The sequence below is a fragment of the Eschrichtius robustus genome, chromosome 5, assembly GCF_028021215.1.
Source record: "Eschrichtius robustus isolate mEscRob2 chromosome 5, mEscRob2.pri, whole genome shotgun sequence".
NCBI classification, from domain to species: Eukaryota; Metazoa; Chordata; class Mammalia; order Artiodactyla; family Eschrichtiidae; genus Eschrichtius; species Eschrichtius robustus.
This window is the reverse complement of record NC_090828.1, coordinates 131,535,996-131,550,728: the sequence shown is the minus strand read 5'-3', so window position 1 is coordinate 131,550,728 and position 14,733 is coordinate 131,535,996.

Here is a 14,733-nt window from a genome sequence, read left to right as displayed (position 1 = left end):
AAGCAAGTTTGAGGGGGAAATTCCCAGGATTTTCTGGACTGGATAGATCCTCCAATATGGCTTAAAGTATAAACATGACACAGGGCCATGGTTCACCCCCTCACAGCTACACCTAGATGGACCTTGGCACTACCCAAGAGCAAGGTCTGGAGGAAGAAGCCAATGTCATCCAAACAGGGAAGGTTCAGAGTGGCCCACAGCCACCAGTGAAGGTGGGGTGCACACTCAGTGCCCAGACATCCAGAATCTAACCCCTCACAGACCATTCCTCACTGTGGACGTCTCAGCCCACTGGTCGGTCTGTCTGCTATGAGCTCGGAGGCCAAGGACCTTATCCTTCTGTACCCCTAGCATCCAGAGAAATACTTGACACAAAGCAGGCCCAGCAAATGTTTATAGAAAAAATGAACAAGGGGAAAATAAACTAAGATGTCTCTAGTCCATCCTTACCTATGTGTGTTTATGTCAGGAAACAATGACACAGGCTACAGTGTCACCAGGACGTTGGCTGGTACAAAGCAGGCATCAACAAATGCTTGGTGAGTTAATCTGGGTTAATGGGGTTCTTCTGTGAGGTGCCCATTTCTAGAATTTCCTCAGTGGCTGAAGACTACATCTGGGAATTCTACTTAAAGTATAGAAGTGTTGTTAGACGTTTAGTATACATATCTCAGCTTTAAATATTTCCCTTTGCCACTAAAGTTGGCTTCTGTCATCAAATACTATGGGGAATATGAGACAAATTAAGATCACTGATCATTTGTGTGTAATATATTAGAGGCTTATAAAGTGTTTTATCTGCTTCTTATTCCCTCTTTGCCTTGGCTACCAGTAAGTTTAGCACCAATGTGCAGTCTATAAAATTTGAAATTCTCTATTGCCCTATATGTTTCTATGTGCTGACCTTACAGATATTTATTTCTTTTCCTACCCTGATTATCTCTCTTGCCTGATTTCCTCATCTATTTTTCTCTTATTTTTCTGTAAGTCTCCTCAAGTCTTTTGATAAATAAGTAGATAGGTAAATAGTAGATATACATATACACGTACACATATGTAAGTTTATCATGTCCAGTTACATTTTATAACCTCTCACAAAACTAATTCAGATTGTTCTGAATCCCTGATTCTATGGTTTATAGAATTTCAAAGCCCTCTCTCTCTCATTTCCACCAAGTCCCAAGAAAACTTCCGATGAGGTCCCTCACTGATGTCCATGGGAAATCCAACTTACCCCCTAGCTTTGGTGAGTTTAGTCAACTTTATCAAAGATCTGGGGTTCAGGGGTCAGTTCCCATGGGGAGCTGTTGATAACCCACTGCTTACATGTTCTATTACAAGCTGAATGTTTGTATCCTCCCCAAAATTTGTATGTTGAAGCTCTAACCCCTAGTGAGACTGCATTTGGAGACTAGGCTTCTAAAGAAGATTAAATAAGGTCATAAGGGTGGGGCCCTGATCTGATAGGATTAGTGTCCTCATAAGAAGAAAGGTCAGAGAGACATTCCCCCCACCCCCGCCCACAAGGGCACACGAGGAGATGGCAGCTGCTGAAAAGCCAGGATATGGGTCTTCCCCAGAAAGTGAGTTCCCTGGCACCTTGGCCCTGGATCCCCAGCCTCCAGAACTGTGAGAAAATAAATGTCTGCTGTTTAAAGCACTGAGTCTGTGGCACTTTTTTACAGCAGCCTAGGCAGACTAATGCAGGCTCCACCTTCATCTCTCCCTCTACCATCTCCTTCTCTAGGACCTCCCATCTTCATAGTCTTCCTTATTTTCTCATGTCAGTTCAGCCACTACATTCTGGTGGTTGAGCATGAAGTCTACCCCAAGAGACTTTTTGAAGTAATTCTTCCAAATGAATACAATGTTCTTCCTGAATGGAGTTCTGGTGCATACACTTGTCTCTGCTTCCTGACCTGTCATTAGGTAAATCCTGTTACTTCCATTTCAACAAGAATCTCACCTGGAGAAGCCCAGAGCTCTCTCGGTCCAGTTCTCACCTGGACCTTGGGGTCTGAGAAGCAGTGGATGTGTGGGAGGGGCCAGATGCACAAGGCTCTCTCCCAGGATCAAGTAATATCACCCAGTTAGAAAAGCTCATCAACATGCAAAGACTGCCTAAAAAATATGCTGTTTTGACCCCAGCATCTACTTACTGATCTAAAAGCAGTGTGGACACATTAGTTCATAGGACAAAAATGGACAGAAAGATGTGGAAATGTGGATTAGCCAATAATAGACCATCCTGAAGAGTTGGGCATACTTGGAATTGTGTGCAGAAAATTGCTCTTGTTTTCTCACGGATTAGGGAAGAAATAAATATAATCCATCATTTATCTAACTCATAGCAAGTAAGAGTGTTAGAAATAATCAACTCAAAATAAAGCTGGCAATGGCTAACATTGCACATGGTAAAATTTGACCCAGAAAATTGGACTTTGTAGAATTAATGACCACAAAGAAAACTCACAATGGCAGAAGCCATAATCAGTAAAATTTCTTATTAATAATAAATCTGGCCAACAAATTAAATCTCTAGAGCAAAAACAATTGCATGAAAAGAATTGATTTAGATAAAAATAATTTCAGAGAAACAAAAGTGGAAACAATCGGAGGCAGTTTAACTGCACTTCATAGAAAATTGACCAAGAAATTAACTTGGATAATAGGGTTTAATCTGAAAAATACATTTTCAATGAATATTCCTCAGTATGGGTGTAATTCTTATTAAAATATTTGCATTCAAAATACTGAGTGTAGGGAGAGGAGGATCTGGGATGTGGTCCCCGGGGCCCGGATACAGACAAAGTAGCCATGTTTGCATTCACGACCACAGCTGAAGCAATGCTCTACACTCAGTTAAAAGTTGTAGAAACAAGATCTATTTAATTATCTAAAGAGCAGGTAGCTCTACCTCTTTGGCCTGCTTAGTCAATAGACTGCCCTTCCAGGTACATATTTATCTCTCTCTTTTTTTTTTTTTTTAATTATTTATTTATTTTTTTTTTTATTTTTGGCTCTGTTGGGTCTTCATTTCTGTGCGAGGGCTTTCTCTAGTTGTGGCAAGTGGGGGCCACTCTTCATCGCGGTGCGCAGGCCTCTCACTATCGCGGCCTCTCTTGTTGCGGAGCACAGGCGTCAGATGCGCAGGCTCAGTAGTTGTGGCTCACGGGCCCAGTTGCTCCGCGGCATGTGGGATCTTCCCAGACCAGGGCTTGAACCCGTATCCCCTGCATTGGCAGGCAGATTCTTAACCACTGTGCCACCAGGGAAGCCCCATATTTATCTCTTAATACCATTTTTTTCTTCCTGGCCCAGCCAGAAGAGAGCAAAGACCATTACCACAACCACCAGACACCCACCCACAAAACCCAATGTCTCGCCCACACTGGGATGCCCCATTAAGAACAGAAAGTGGTTCACATTTGTCAGCTAGGATTCTCTTGAACATAATATAAAAGTCTTGATTTTTGAACTGTATGGAGATGGCAACAGCTGATTATGCGGCACCTGGGAATCACTTCATTGTTGTTTCAAAACACTTTGCAGTTTTGCTGTTGAAAAAATTTGTTCAAAAGGGGGAAAGAATCTCCATACTGTTCTCATAGTGGCTGTAGCAATTTACATTCCCACCAACAGTGCAGGCGGGTTCCCTTTTAGGCCAGGAATAAGGATGCAGATGTTGAGAACGGACTTGAGGACCCAGGGGAGAATGGGGAGCCTAGGACGTAGTGAGAGTAGCATTGACATATATACACTACCAAATGTAAAATGGATGGTTAGTGGGAAGCAGCCGCATAGCACAGGGAGATCAGCTCAGTGCTTTGTGACGACCTAGACGGGTGAAATAGGGAGAGTGGGAGGGAGGCTAAAGAGGGAGAGGATATGGGGATATATGTATATGTAGAGCTGATTCATTTTGTTGTACAACAGAAACTAACACAACATTGTAAAGCAATTATACTCCAATAAAAATGTATAAAAAAGGGGGGGGGAAGGATAAGTGCTTCTTAAGTGTTGTCCCTGTAGACCTCATAGAAACCTCGCCCAGTAATCAGCATTATTACTTGTTTATTTATTTATTTTTGGCTGCATTGGGTCTTTATTGCTGTGTGCGGGCTTTCTCTAGTCGTGGAGAGTGGGGGCTACTCTTTGTTATGGTGCACAGGCTCTAGGCACGTGGGCTCAGTAGTTGTGGCTCACAGGCTTAGCTGCTCCGTGGCATGTGGGATCTTCCCAGACCAGGGCTTGAACCCGTGTCCCCTGCGTTGGCAGGCGGATTCTTAATCACTGTGCCACCAGGGAAGTCCCTTATTACTTGTTTAGATGTCTGTCCCTCTCATTAGTGGTGAACCCCATGAAGAGCTGGGTGGGTCTCCAGCCAAGGGCCATGCCTGACAGAGAAGGAACATTCACCTGTGTTTCCTGAGTGAACAGGTGAGATCAAGGGCCCAAAGAAACTGACAGAAAAGTAAATAGATTTCCTTTCAAAATAAAAATTTTACAGTTTTAGATGGCTTTATTAGCAGCAGGATGGGAGACCCACACCATTTAGAACTCATGCATAAAACAAAGAGAAAGTGTTTAAGTGAATTAAATCCATTGCTTAAACCAGCCAGAAGCAGCTGGCCACTTGAAGGCTGAAAGTACCAACAGGAGGACAGTTTGCTAAACATCCACATTCATGAATGTGTGCCCAGGTATATAACATGCATGATCCCACCGAATGGCAGCCCACCTCTAGGGCAGCCCATTTCACAGAAAGTGGACTGAATCTCAAAAAGATAATAAATCTAATTCATGGTTGTCAGTCGCAGCTCTGCATGAGAGCAACAGCGGGGTTTCTTTATAACAGTTGCTCGAGCCCCATCCCACTGAAGGCTTTGACTTGGTGAGTCCGGAGTGAGCGAAGGCATTTGTGATGTTTAGAAATCTCCCCAGGCAGTGCTGATGCTCAGAAAGGTGGACAAAGCAGAATCACCGGGGGAGCCTTTAAAATGCCACTGCGGGGGCCTTGCCCAACCAGTCCGATCAGAGTCTCCAACAGGGGCCAGAGCTTGGGGATTTCTAACAGCCAGGATGAGCGCTCTTGGGAACCAAAGCCTGCACTCTTTCCTCTGCATCATCTGTGTTCCTGGGCTGAAGGAGTGATGCTGTCTGCTCCCGGAAAGAGTCCTTGACCATGACTGCATCGCAGCTGTATAAATCCGGTGTTTAGCAGCAGAGGCTGCTGTCTGTGTCTCTGAAGAGAAATCTGAAGGCGCTAACCTGTGAGGCCCTGGGGAGCAGGAGCCATGCCGCATGCATCTCGGTGCCCTGAGTGGATGCCTTTAATCGTTCTTAAACACTGCCATTCGCCACAGACATTCCATCACAAGCCTAATAGGAGCATCGCCGTAAAGTAAAGCAACGTCAGCTCCCTGGGAGGGACGGGGGAACAGGAGGCCCTGCTACTTGCTCCAGACAGCCCCATCTGGCTCTCAGGGTCCTGGGTGAAATCTGCTTCTGAAAACACCACAATGCCATGAGCCAACATGGAGCCATGCTTACAGGTCAAGCTGACCCATCTTCATGGCCAGCATCTACCCAGTGCATTGCACGGGCAGAGCTCGGTGCCAAATGCCTGGCCCACCACCTGGCAGGAGGCGACAAGAAAACCCTGGGTCTGCCCACCTTTACCTGGAGGTTTCACGTGGTGCAGATGGCTGATGGTCGGGCTGCGCCCTGGAACCTCGTGTTGACAGTGTGTCCAGGTTTCCCAGACTCTTTGGAAAGTCAGTTCTCTCTCTTCCAAGCCTCTGTTGGAGAAGCATGGAATGTTTGAGAGTGGCGATGGAAACTGATGGGCCGGGCGTGCTTTCCTTGGGGTCGGCCTGTCATCTTGAATGAGGAGTCACCGAGGACCTGCCACCCGCAGACAGGGCAGGTCAGGAGGTGCAGGGCCCCGGGAGTGGCTCTGTCAGCGGCACCCTTCGAGGTGAGATGTGCACAGTGCCAGAGAGGGGTTACGTTAGGGACAAGGAAAGGGGCACCAGGTCACAGGCCTGGGTCAGACTCTACCACTGCTGTCTGCTAGCCATGACCTTGGGCAGATGGCCTTCTCTGCACCTCTGTTTCTTCCTTTATGCAGAGGAGATTGGGATACCTACCTCACAACATTGCTGTGACAATTAGGGGAAGGTGGCAACAGGCCCAGCGCATAGCAGGTGCCTTACAACAGCTCTTAGCTCTTACCATCACCCTGAGATGCTCTGTGCTCAGTGCCTGCTCACGAAATATCTGTTATTTAAATGAATGAATAGGTGGATGAATTCATAAAGAGGAACTTTATAGGGAAACAACTCTTCTGGGAAAGAGAAAATAGCCTTAGCCCAGTTAGTAAGTAGAGGTCAAAATGCAGAATTTTAACACTGTGGAAAACAGTATGGAGGTTTCTCAGAAAACTAAATAAAAAATACAGTTGCCATATGATCCTGCAATCCCACTGCTGGGCATCTATCTGGACAAAACTATAATTCGAAAAGATACATGCACCCCAATGTTCATAACAGTCCTATTTATAATAGCCGAGACATGGAAGCAACCTAAATGTCCATCGACAGACGAATGGATAAAGAAGATGTGGTACATACACACAATGGAATACTACTCAGCCATAAAAAAGAATGAACTAATGCCATTTGCAGCAACATGGATGGACCTATAGATTATCATACTAAGTGAAGTAAGTCAGACAGAGAAAGACAAATACCACGTGATATCACTTATATGTGGAATCTAAAATATGATACAAATCAACATATCTACAAAACAGAAACAGACGCACAGACATAGAGAACAGACTTGTGTTTGCCAAGGGAGGGGGGGGAGGGGGAGGGATTTATTCGGAGTTTGGGATTAGCAGATGCAAACTGTTATATAGAGAATGGATAAACAACAAGGTCCTACTGTAGAGCACAGGGAACTGCATTCAATATCCTGTGATAAACCGTAATGGAAAAGAATACGAAAAAGAACATATATGTGTATAACTGAGTCACTTTGCTGTACAGTGGAAACTAACACAATTGTAAATCAGCTAGACTTCAATAAAATAAATTTTAAAATAAATAAATAAATAAATAAATAAATAAATAAAACTCCAGAATTTCAGAATAAACTGCAGCTGTCATTTTCTTGGTGCCAACTCTCCATGAGGCAGGGATCTCACAGCATCCCCTCAACCATCCAGAGTCCTTGTGTAGATATTATTTATCGATTAATCAGCTGGAGAAACCAAAGCTCCTGACGCATTGGCCTTGTGTGCTCCATCAAGCTCAGGTCTACAGGGCTTGGAAGGAATGGACATGCCCCCAGCACCCCATCGAGACTCCAGGGGCCTGGCTTACCTGCTGTGTATACACGTGCCTGACGTGACTTAAGCTTACTTACATCATGTCGGCCTCCTAGGTGCCTAATGCACAGGCAACACTCAGACACCAGCCAACCACCAGATGGTTGAGTTACAGATAATCTATTCACTTACTCACAATCACAAATACTTTTTGGATTTCCACAAGATACCAGGCACTATTCTCTGTGCTGAAAATACAGATCAATGGTCTGTCTTCGTGGAGTTTACATTGTAAAGGGAGGAGACATAAAATAAGCTAATAAATAAGTCTAAAATGGGTTGGGTACTGATAAGTGCCGTCTAAAAAGAACCAATTTGGGGAGATGGAAAGTAATGAATTGGGTCGTGTCCACAGAATGGGTAACCAAGGCCTCTCTGACAGCTTTGGGACAGAGATTTCAACACGGTGAGGGCACGAGCCAGGAGGCTGGATCTGGGGAAAGCGGGGATGTTCAGGAGAAGACCTGGGCTTCATTGTCTGTGGAGAGGAAGGAAGAGGCCAGACAGGGAATCACGGAGGATGGCAGGTGGGGCATCAGAGGCCCAGCAGGGACTTGAGATTTCCTCAGAGCTAATAGGAGCCTCTGGAGGGCTGGACCAGAGGAACGGAACCATCTGCCATGGAAGATTTGGTCCGATTCTTCTGTCTGCTATTTGGGGGGCAGTCTACAAGGGTGAAGGAAGAAGGCAAATTAACAAGCCATATCATCAAGAACTGTTGTCAGAATTTGAACATATGAATTTATTTAATCCTTGCAACAACACTATGAAGGGGCTATTGTTTTCCTCATTTTATAAGTAGGGAAACTTAGAAACAGAGAGGTTAAGTAACTTGCTCAGTGACACACAGCCGGGAAGCAGTCAAGCCAGGATTTAAAGCAGGCAACTTGGTTCCTGAGTCCTTGCTGATAAGGCTTGTGCTGTATGGACCCATCCAGCATAACCCTCTGTGGAGCATCAGGCAAAAAGCTGTCTTCCTAACACGGATAAGTGATACCTCATTCATCTAGAAACTCTCTGAGTAATAAAATAGATAACTAATAAGAACCTACTGTAGAGCACAGAGAACTCTACTCAACACTCTCTAATGACCTTTATGGGAAAAGAATCTTAAAAAGAGTGGAGATATGTATATAGGTAACTGATTCACTCTGCTGGACACCTGAAACTAACACAACATTGTAAATCAACTATACTCCAATACAAATTTAAAAAAAAAATCCTTGAGTAAATATATAGACCAAAAGAAGTCTAGTGTTTGTTTATTTATCTATCTATCCCTATATCTCTTAACAAATACTTTGCTAAGGCTCAGCTAAGAAAAGAGTATATTAACATGACTTAAGCTTATGACATCTTATTCCTAGGAGATACCTATGAAGCAGGTATTCATCCCCATTTCACAGATGAAGAAACTGAGGCTCCAGCAAGTTTAAGTAACAGGCCCACGGTAGGGACTAAGATCTTGTTCTTACTCTAAACACTGTTGCCTGCACCCTCCATCTTCCCTATAGTCCTTGAAAGAAAACACACACTGTGTTCTCATAGGATGGGGGGAAGATTCCATGCTAGACACCCAGACAGGAGGCTTGGGCCAGAAGAATAAATGGGAAAATGTGGGGACTCTATATTCTGGGAGCAAAAATATTTAGCGTGGCCCGAAACCTCCAGGCCTGGGAAAGTGATATTGCCCCTATGAAACAAGGTCGATGGCTGTCAACAAGCTCTTCCCATTGGTGAAATCCAATGGGGGGGACCAAGTTTGGACACCCTCAATGCTAAGTGAGAGGAGAAGAGAGTTCTCAGTGAGTCTCCCTGTCCAGGGGGAGCTGCACGTGGGGACAACTCAAACCACACTTCTGAAGTGATGGGCTCTGAGCTGTCAACACGCTCAGATGGGGAATGAGCAAATCTCAGTAGGCTGCTCCCCCAGACAATGTGCGACCGAGGTGCTGCAGCTACTGAATATGCCAGCAAACTGCTGGCCACATTTGGAGGGCAGCCTGGAAACCAGAGAGGAGATATGACCCCTCCCTCCCGTAAAACTGCAGTTCCCTGACCTTAACTGTGATAGAACAAAGCTACAGAAGGTCAACTGCCCAGAGAAATCCAAACCTGGTTTTGTTATAGTCAGCATGTCCTGAGCCCTGAAAATGTGCCAAGAACAACCTCAGAGATTTTCTCATCATTCAGTCTTACAACAACTAGATTAAGCGAGTTTTATCTCCATCTGATGTATGCTGAACCTGAGGCCAAGAGAAGCTAATGATGTCCCCAGGGCCACATAGCTGATAACTGGTTAATTCAAGATCCAAAGTTCAGCTCCTTAGATTGCAAAGCCATGGTCCATTCACTTTGCCAGAGGTCAGGCCAACTCCACACATCAGCTCTTCCCTGCATGTCCTCCTGCCGGTGGGCATCTTTACCTGACTAGTGGTGCTTCTCACCCCTCCCCAGCACACCCTCCACTTCAGCCAGGTGGCGGGTGACGGCCTCTTTCCCAAAGCCTCTAGGCTCCTCCCACATTGCAGGCCTTGCTACCCCTGCTGCTCATCATCCCACAGGTAACCATGACCCTTCAGCCCCAACAAGCCACTATCCCCCGAGCACACAGGAGTACCATCCACAGGCTCTGGCAGCCAAACCTCAAGCACCAATTGACTACAAGAATCAATGCACATGTCACCAAAAAGAACACAAATAACTAATGTTGGAGAGGATGTGGAGAAAAGGGAACTCTCCTACCCTGTTGGTGGGAATGTAAATTGGTGCAGGCACTATGAAAAGCAGTATGGAGTTTCCTCAAAAAACTAAAAATAGAAATACCATATCACCCAGCAATTCCACTCCTGAGTATATATCCAAAGAAAACAAAAACGCTAATTGGAAAAAATACATGCACCCAAACGTTCATAGCAACATTATTTACAATTGCCAAGGTACGGAAACGACCTAGGTGTCCATCAACAGATGAATGGATAAAGATGTGGTATATATATATGGAATACTACTCAACCATAAAAAAAAGAATGAAATGAAATTTGGCCATTTACAGCAACATGAATGGATTTGGAGGGCATTCTGCTAAGTGAAATAAGTCAGACAGAGAAAGACAAATATGGTAGGATATCATTTATATACGGAATCTAAAAAATACAACAGACTAGAAGAAGAAAACAAAAAAGAAGCAGACTCACAGATATAAAGAACAGACTAGTGGTTGGCTGCCAGTGGGGCGAGGGAAGGGGGAGGGGCAATATAGGGGTAGGGGGGAAAAAGGGGGTTATTTTGGGATTATATGAAATCATGTGTGTGAAAATTGTAAAGCACTATAGAATTCTTAAAACCTTCCATTCAGAGGGCAGACAGCAGAAGCAAGAAGGACTACAATCCTAAACCCTGTGGAACGAAAACTACATTCACAGAAAGACAGACAACATGAAAAGGCAAAGGACTATGTACCAGATGAAGGAACAAGATAAAACCCCAGAAAAACAACTAAATGAAGTGGAGATACACAACATTCCAGAAAGAGATTTCAGAATAATGATAGTGAAGAAGGTCCAGGACCTAGGAAAAAGAATGGAGGCAAAGATGGAGAAGATGCAAGAAATGTTTAACAAAGACCTAGAAGAATTAAAAAACAAACACCTAGAAGAATTAAAGAACAAACAGACAGATGTGAAAAATACAATAACTGAAATGAAAAATACACTAGAAGGAATCAATAGCAGAATAACTAAGGGAGAAGAACAGATAAGTGACCTGGAAGAAAGAATGGTGGAATTCACTGCTGCAAAACAGAATAAAGAAAAAAGAATGAAAAGAAATGAAGACAGCCTAAGAGACCTCTGGGACAACATTAAACACACCAACATTCGCATTATAGGGGTCCCAGAAGGAGAAAAGAGAGAGAAAGGACCTGAGAAAATATTTGAAAAGACTATAGTCGAAAACTTCCCTAACATGGGAAAAGAAATAGCCACCGAAGTCCAGGAACTGCACCGAGTCCCAGGCAGGATAAACCCAAGGAGAAACATGCCAAGACACATAGTGCTCAAATTGACACAAATTAAAGACAAAGAAAAATTTTTTAAAGCAACAAGGGAAAACAAACAAATAATATACAAAGTACCTCCCATAAGGTTAACAACTGATTTCTCAGCAGAAGCTCTACAAGCTAGAAGGGAGTGGCACGATATATTTAAAGTGATGAAAGGCAAGAACCTACAACCAAGATTACTCTACCCAGCAAGGATCTCATTCAGATTCGACAGAGAAATCAAAAGCTTTAGAGACAAGCAAAAGCTAAGAGAATTCAGCACTATCAAACCAGCTCTACAACAAATGCTAAAGGAACTTCTCTAAGTGGGAAACACAAGAGAAGGAAAGGACCCACAAAAACAAACCCATAACAATTAAGAAAATGGTAATAAGAGCATACATGTAGATAATTATCTTAAACGTGAATGGATTAAAAGCTCCAACCAAAAGACATAGACTGGCTGAATGGATACAAAACAAGACCCATATATATGCTGTCTACCAGAGACCCAATTCAGACCTAGGGACACATACAGACTGAAAGTGAGGGGATGGAAAAAGTTATTCCATGCAAATGGAAATCAAAATAAAGCTGGAGTAGCAATACTCATATCAGATAAAATAGACTTTAAAATAAAGAATGTTACAAGAGACAAGGAAGAACACTACATAATGATCAAGGGATCAATCCAAGAAGAAGATATAACAATTACAAATATATATGCACCCAACAAAGGAGCACCTCGATACATAAGGCAACTGCTAACAGCTATAAAAGAGGAAATCGACAGTAACACAAACATAGTGGGGGACTTTAACACCTCCCTTACACCAATGGACAGATCATCCAGACAGAAAATTAATAAGGAAACACAAGCTTTAAATGACACAATAGACCAGATAGCTTTAACTGATATTTATAGGATATTCCATCCAAAAACAGCAGGTTACACTTTCTTTGCAAGTGCACACAGAACATTCTCTGGGATAGATCACATCTTGGGTTACAAATCAAGCCTCAGTAAAGTTAAGAAAATTGAAAGCATATAAAGCATCTTTTCTGACCACACCGCTATGAGATTAGAAATAAATGACAGGGAAAAAAACGTAAAAAACACAAACACATGGAGGTTAAACAATACATAACTAAATAACCAAGAGATAAATGAAGATGACAGAGTAAATCAAAAAATACCTAGAGACAAATGACAATGAAAACATGACAATCCAAAATCTATGGGATGCAGCAAAAGCAGTTCCAAGAGAGAAGTTTATAGCAATAAAATCCTACCTCAAGAAACCAGAAACATCTCAAATAAAGAATCTAACATTACACCTAAAGGAACTACAGAAAGAAGAACAAAGAAAACCCAAAATTAGGAGAAGGAAAGAAATTATAAAGATCAGAGCAGAAATAAATGAAATTGAAACAAAGAAAACAATAGCAAAGATCAATAAAACTAAAAGCTGGTTCTTTGAGAAGATAAACAAAATTGATAAACCATTAGCCAGACTCATCAAGAAAAAAAGGGAAAAGCCTCAAATCAACAGAATTAGAAATGAGGAAGGAGAAGTAACAACTGGCACTGCAGAAATACAAAGGGTCATGAGAGATTACGACAAGCAACTATATACCAATAAAATGGATAACCTGGAAGAAATGGACAAGTTCTTAGAAAAGAACAAACTTCTGAGACTGAATCAGGAAGAAATAGAAAATATAAACAGACCAATTACAAGCACTGAAATTGAAACTGTGATTGAAAATCTTCCAACAAACAAAAGCCCAGGACCAGATGGTTTCACATGTGAATTCTTTCAAACATTTAGAGAAGAGCTAACACCCATTCTTCTCAAACTCTTCCAAAAAATTGCAGAGGAAAGAACACTCCCAAACTCATTTTACAAGGCCACCATCACCCTGATACCAAAACCAGACAAAGATACTACAAAAAAAGAAAATTACAGACCAATATCACTGATAAATGTACATGCAAAAATCCTCAACAAAATACTAGCAAACAGAATCCAACAACACATTAAAAGGATCATACAACATGATCAAGTGGGATTTATCCCAGGGATGCAAAGATTCTTCAATATACACAAATAAATCAATGTGATACACCATATTAACAGAGTGAAGAATAAAAACCATATGATCATCTTAATAGATGCAGAAAAAGCTTTTGACAAAATTCAGCACCAATTTATGGTAAACACTCTCCAGAAAGTGGGCATAGAGGGAAACTACCTTAACATAAAAAAGGCCATATACAACAAACTCACAGAAAACATCATTCTCAATGGTGAAAAACTGAAAGCTTTTCCTCTAAGACCAGGAACAAGACAAGGAGGTCCACTCTCAACACTATTATTCAACATAGATTTGGAAGTCCTAACCACAGCAATCAGAGAAGAAAGAGAAATAAAAGGAATACACATTGGAATACACATTGGAAAAGAAGTAAAACTACTAGAGCTAATCAATGAATTTGGTAAAGTTTCAGGATACAAAATTAATGCACAGAAATCTCTTGCATTCCTATACACTAACAATGAAAGATCAGAGAAATTAAGGAAACAATCACATTCACCATTGCAACAACAAGAATAAAATACCTAGGGATAAACCTACATAAGGAGACAAAAGACCTGTATGCAGAAGACTATAAGACACTGATGAAAGAAATCAAAGATGACACAAACAGATGGAGAGATATACCATGTTCTTGGATTGGAAGAATCAATATTGTGAAAATGACTATACTACCCAAAGCAAACTACAGATTCAATGCAATCCTTATCAAAGTACCAGTGGCATTTTTTACAGAACTAGAACAAAAAAATGCACAATTTGTAGGGAAACACAAAAGATCCCAAATAGCCAAAGCAATCTTGAGGGGAAAAGCAGAGCTAGAGGAATCAGACTCCCTGACTTCAGACTATACTACGAAGCTACAGTAATCAAGACAATATGGTACTGGCACAAAAACAGAAACATAGATCAATGGAACAGGATGGAAAGCCCAGAGATAAACCCATGCATCTATGGTCAACTAATCTATGACAAAGGAGGCAAAGATATACAATGGAGAAAAGACAGTCTCTTCAATAAGTGGTGCTGGGAAAACTGAACAGTTACATGTGAAAGAATGAAATTAGAACACTTCCTAACACCATACACAAAAATAAACTCAAAATGGATTAAAGACCTAAATGTAAGACTGGACACTATCAAACTCTTAGAGGAAAACATAGGAAGAACACTTTGACATAAATCACAGCAAGAT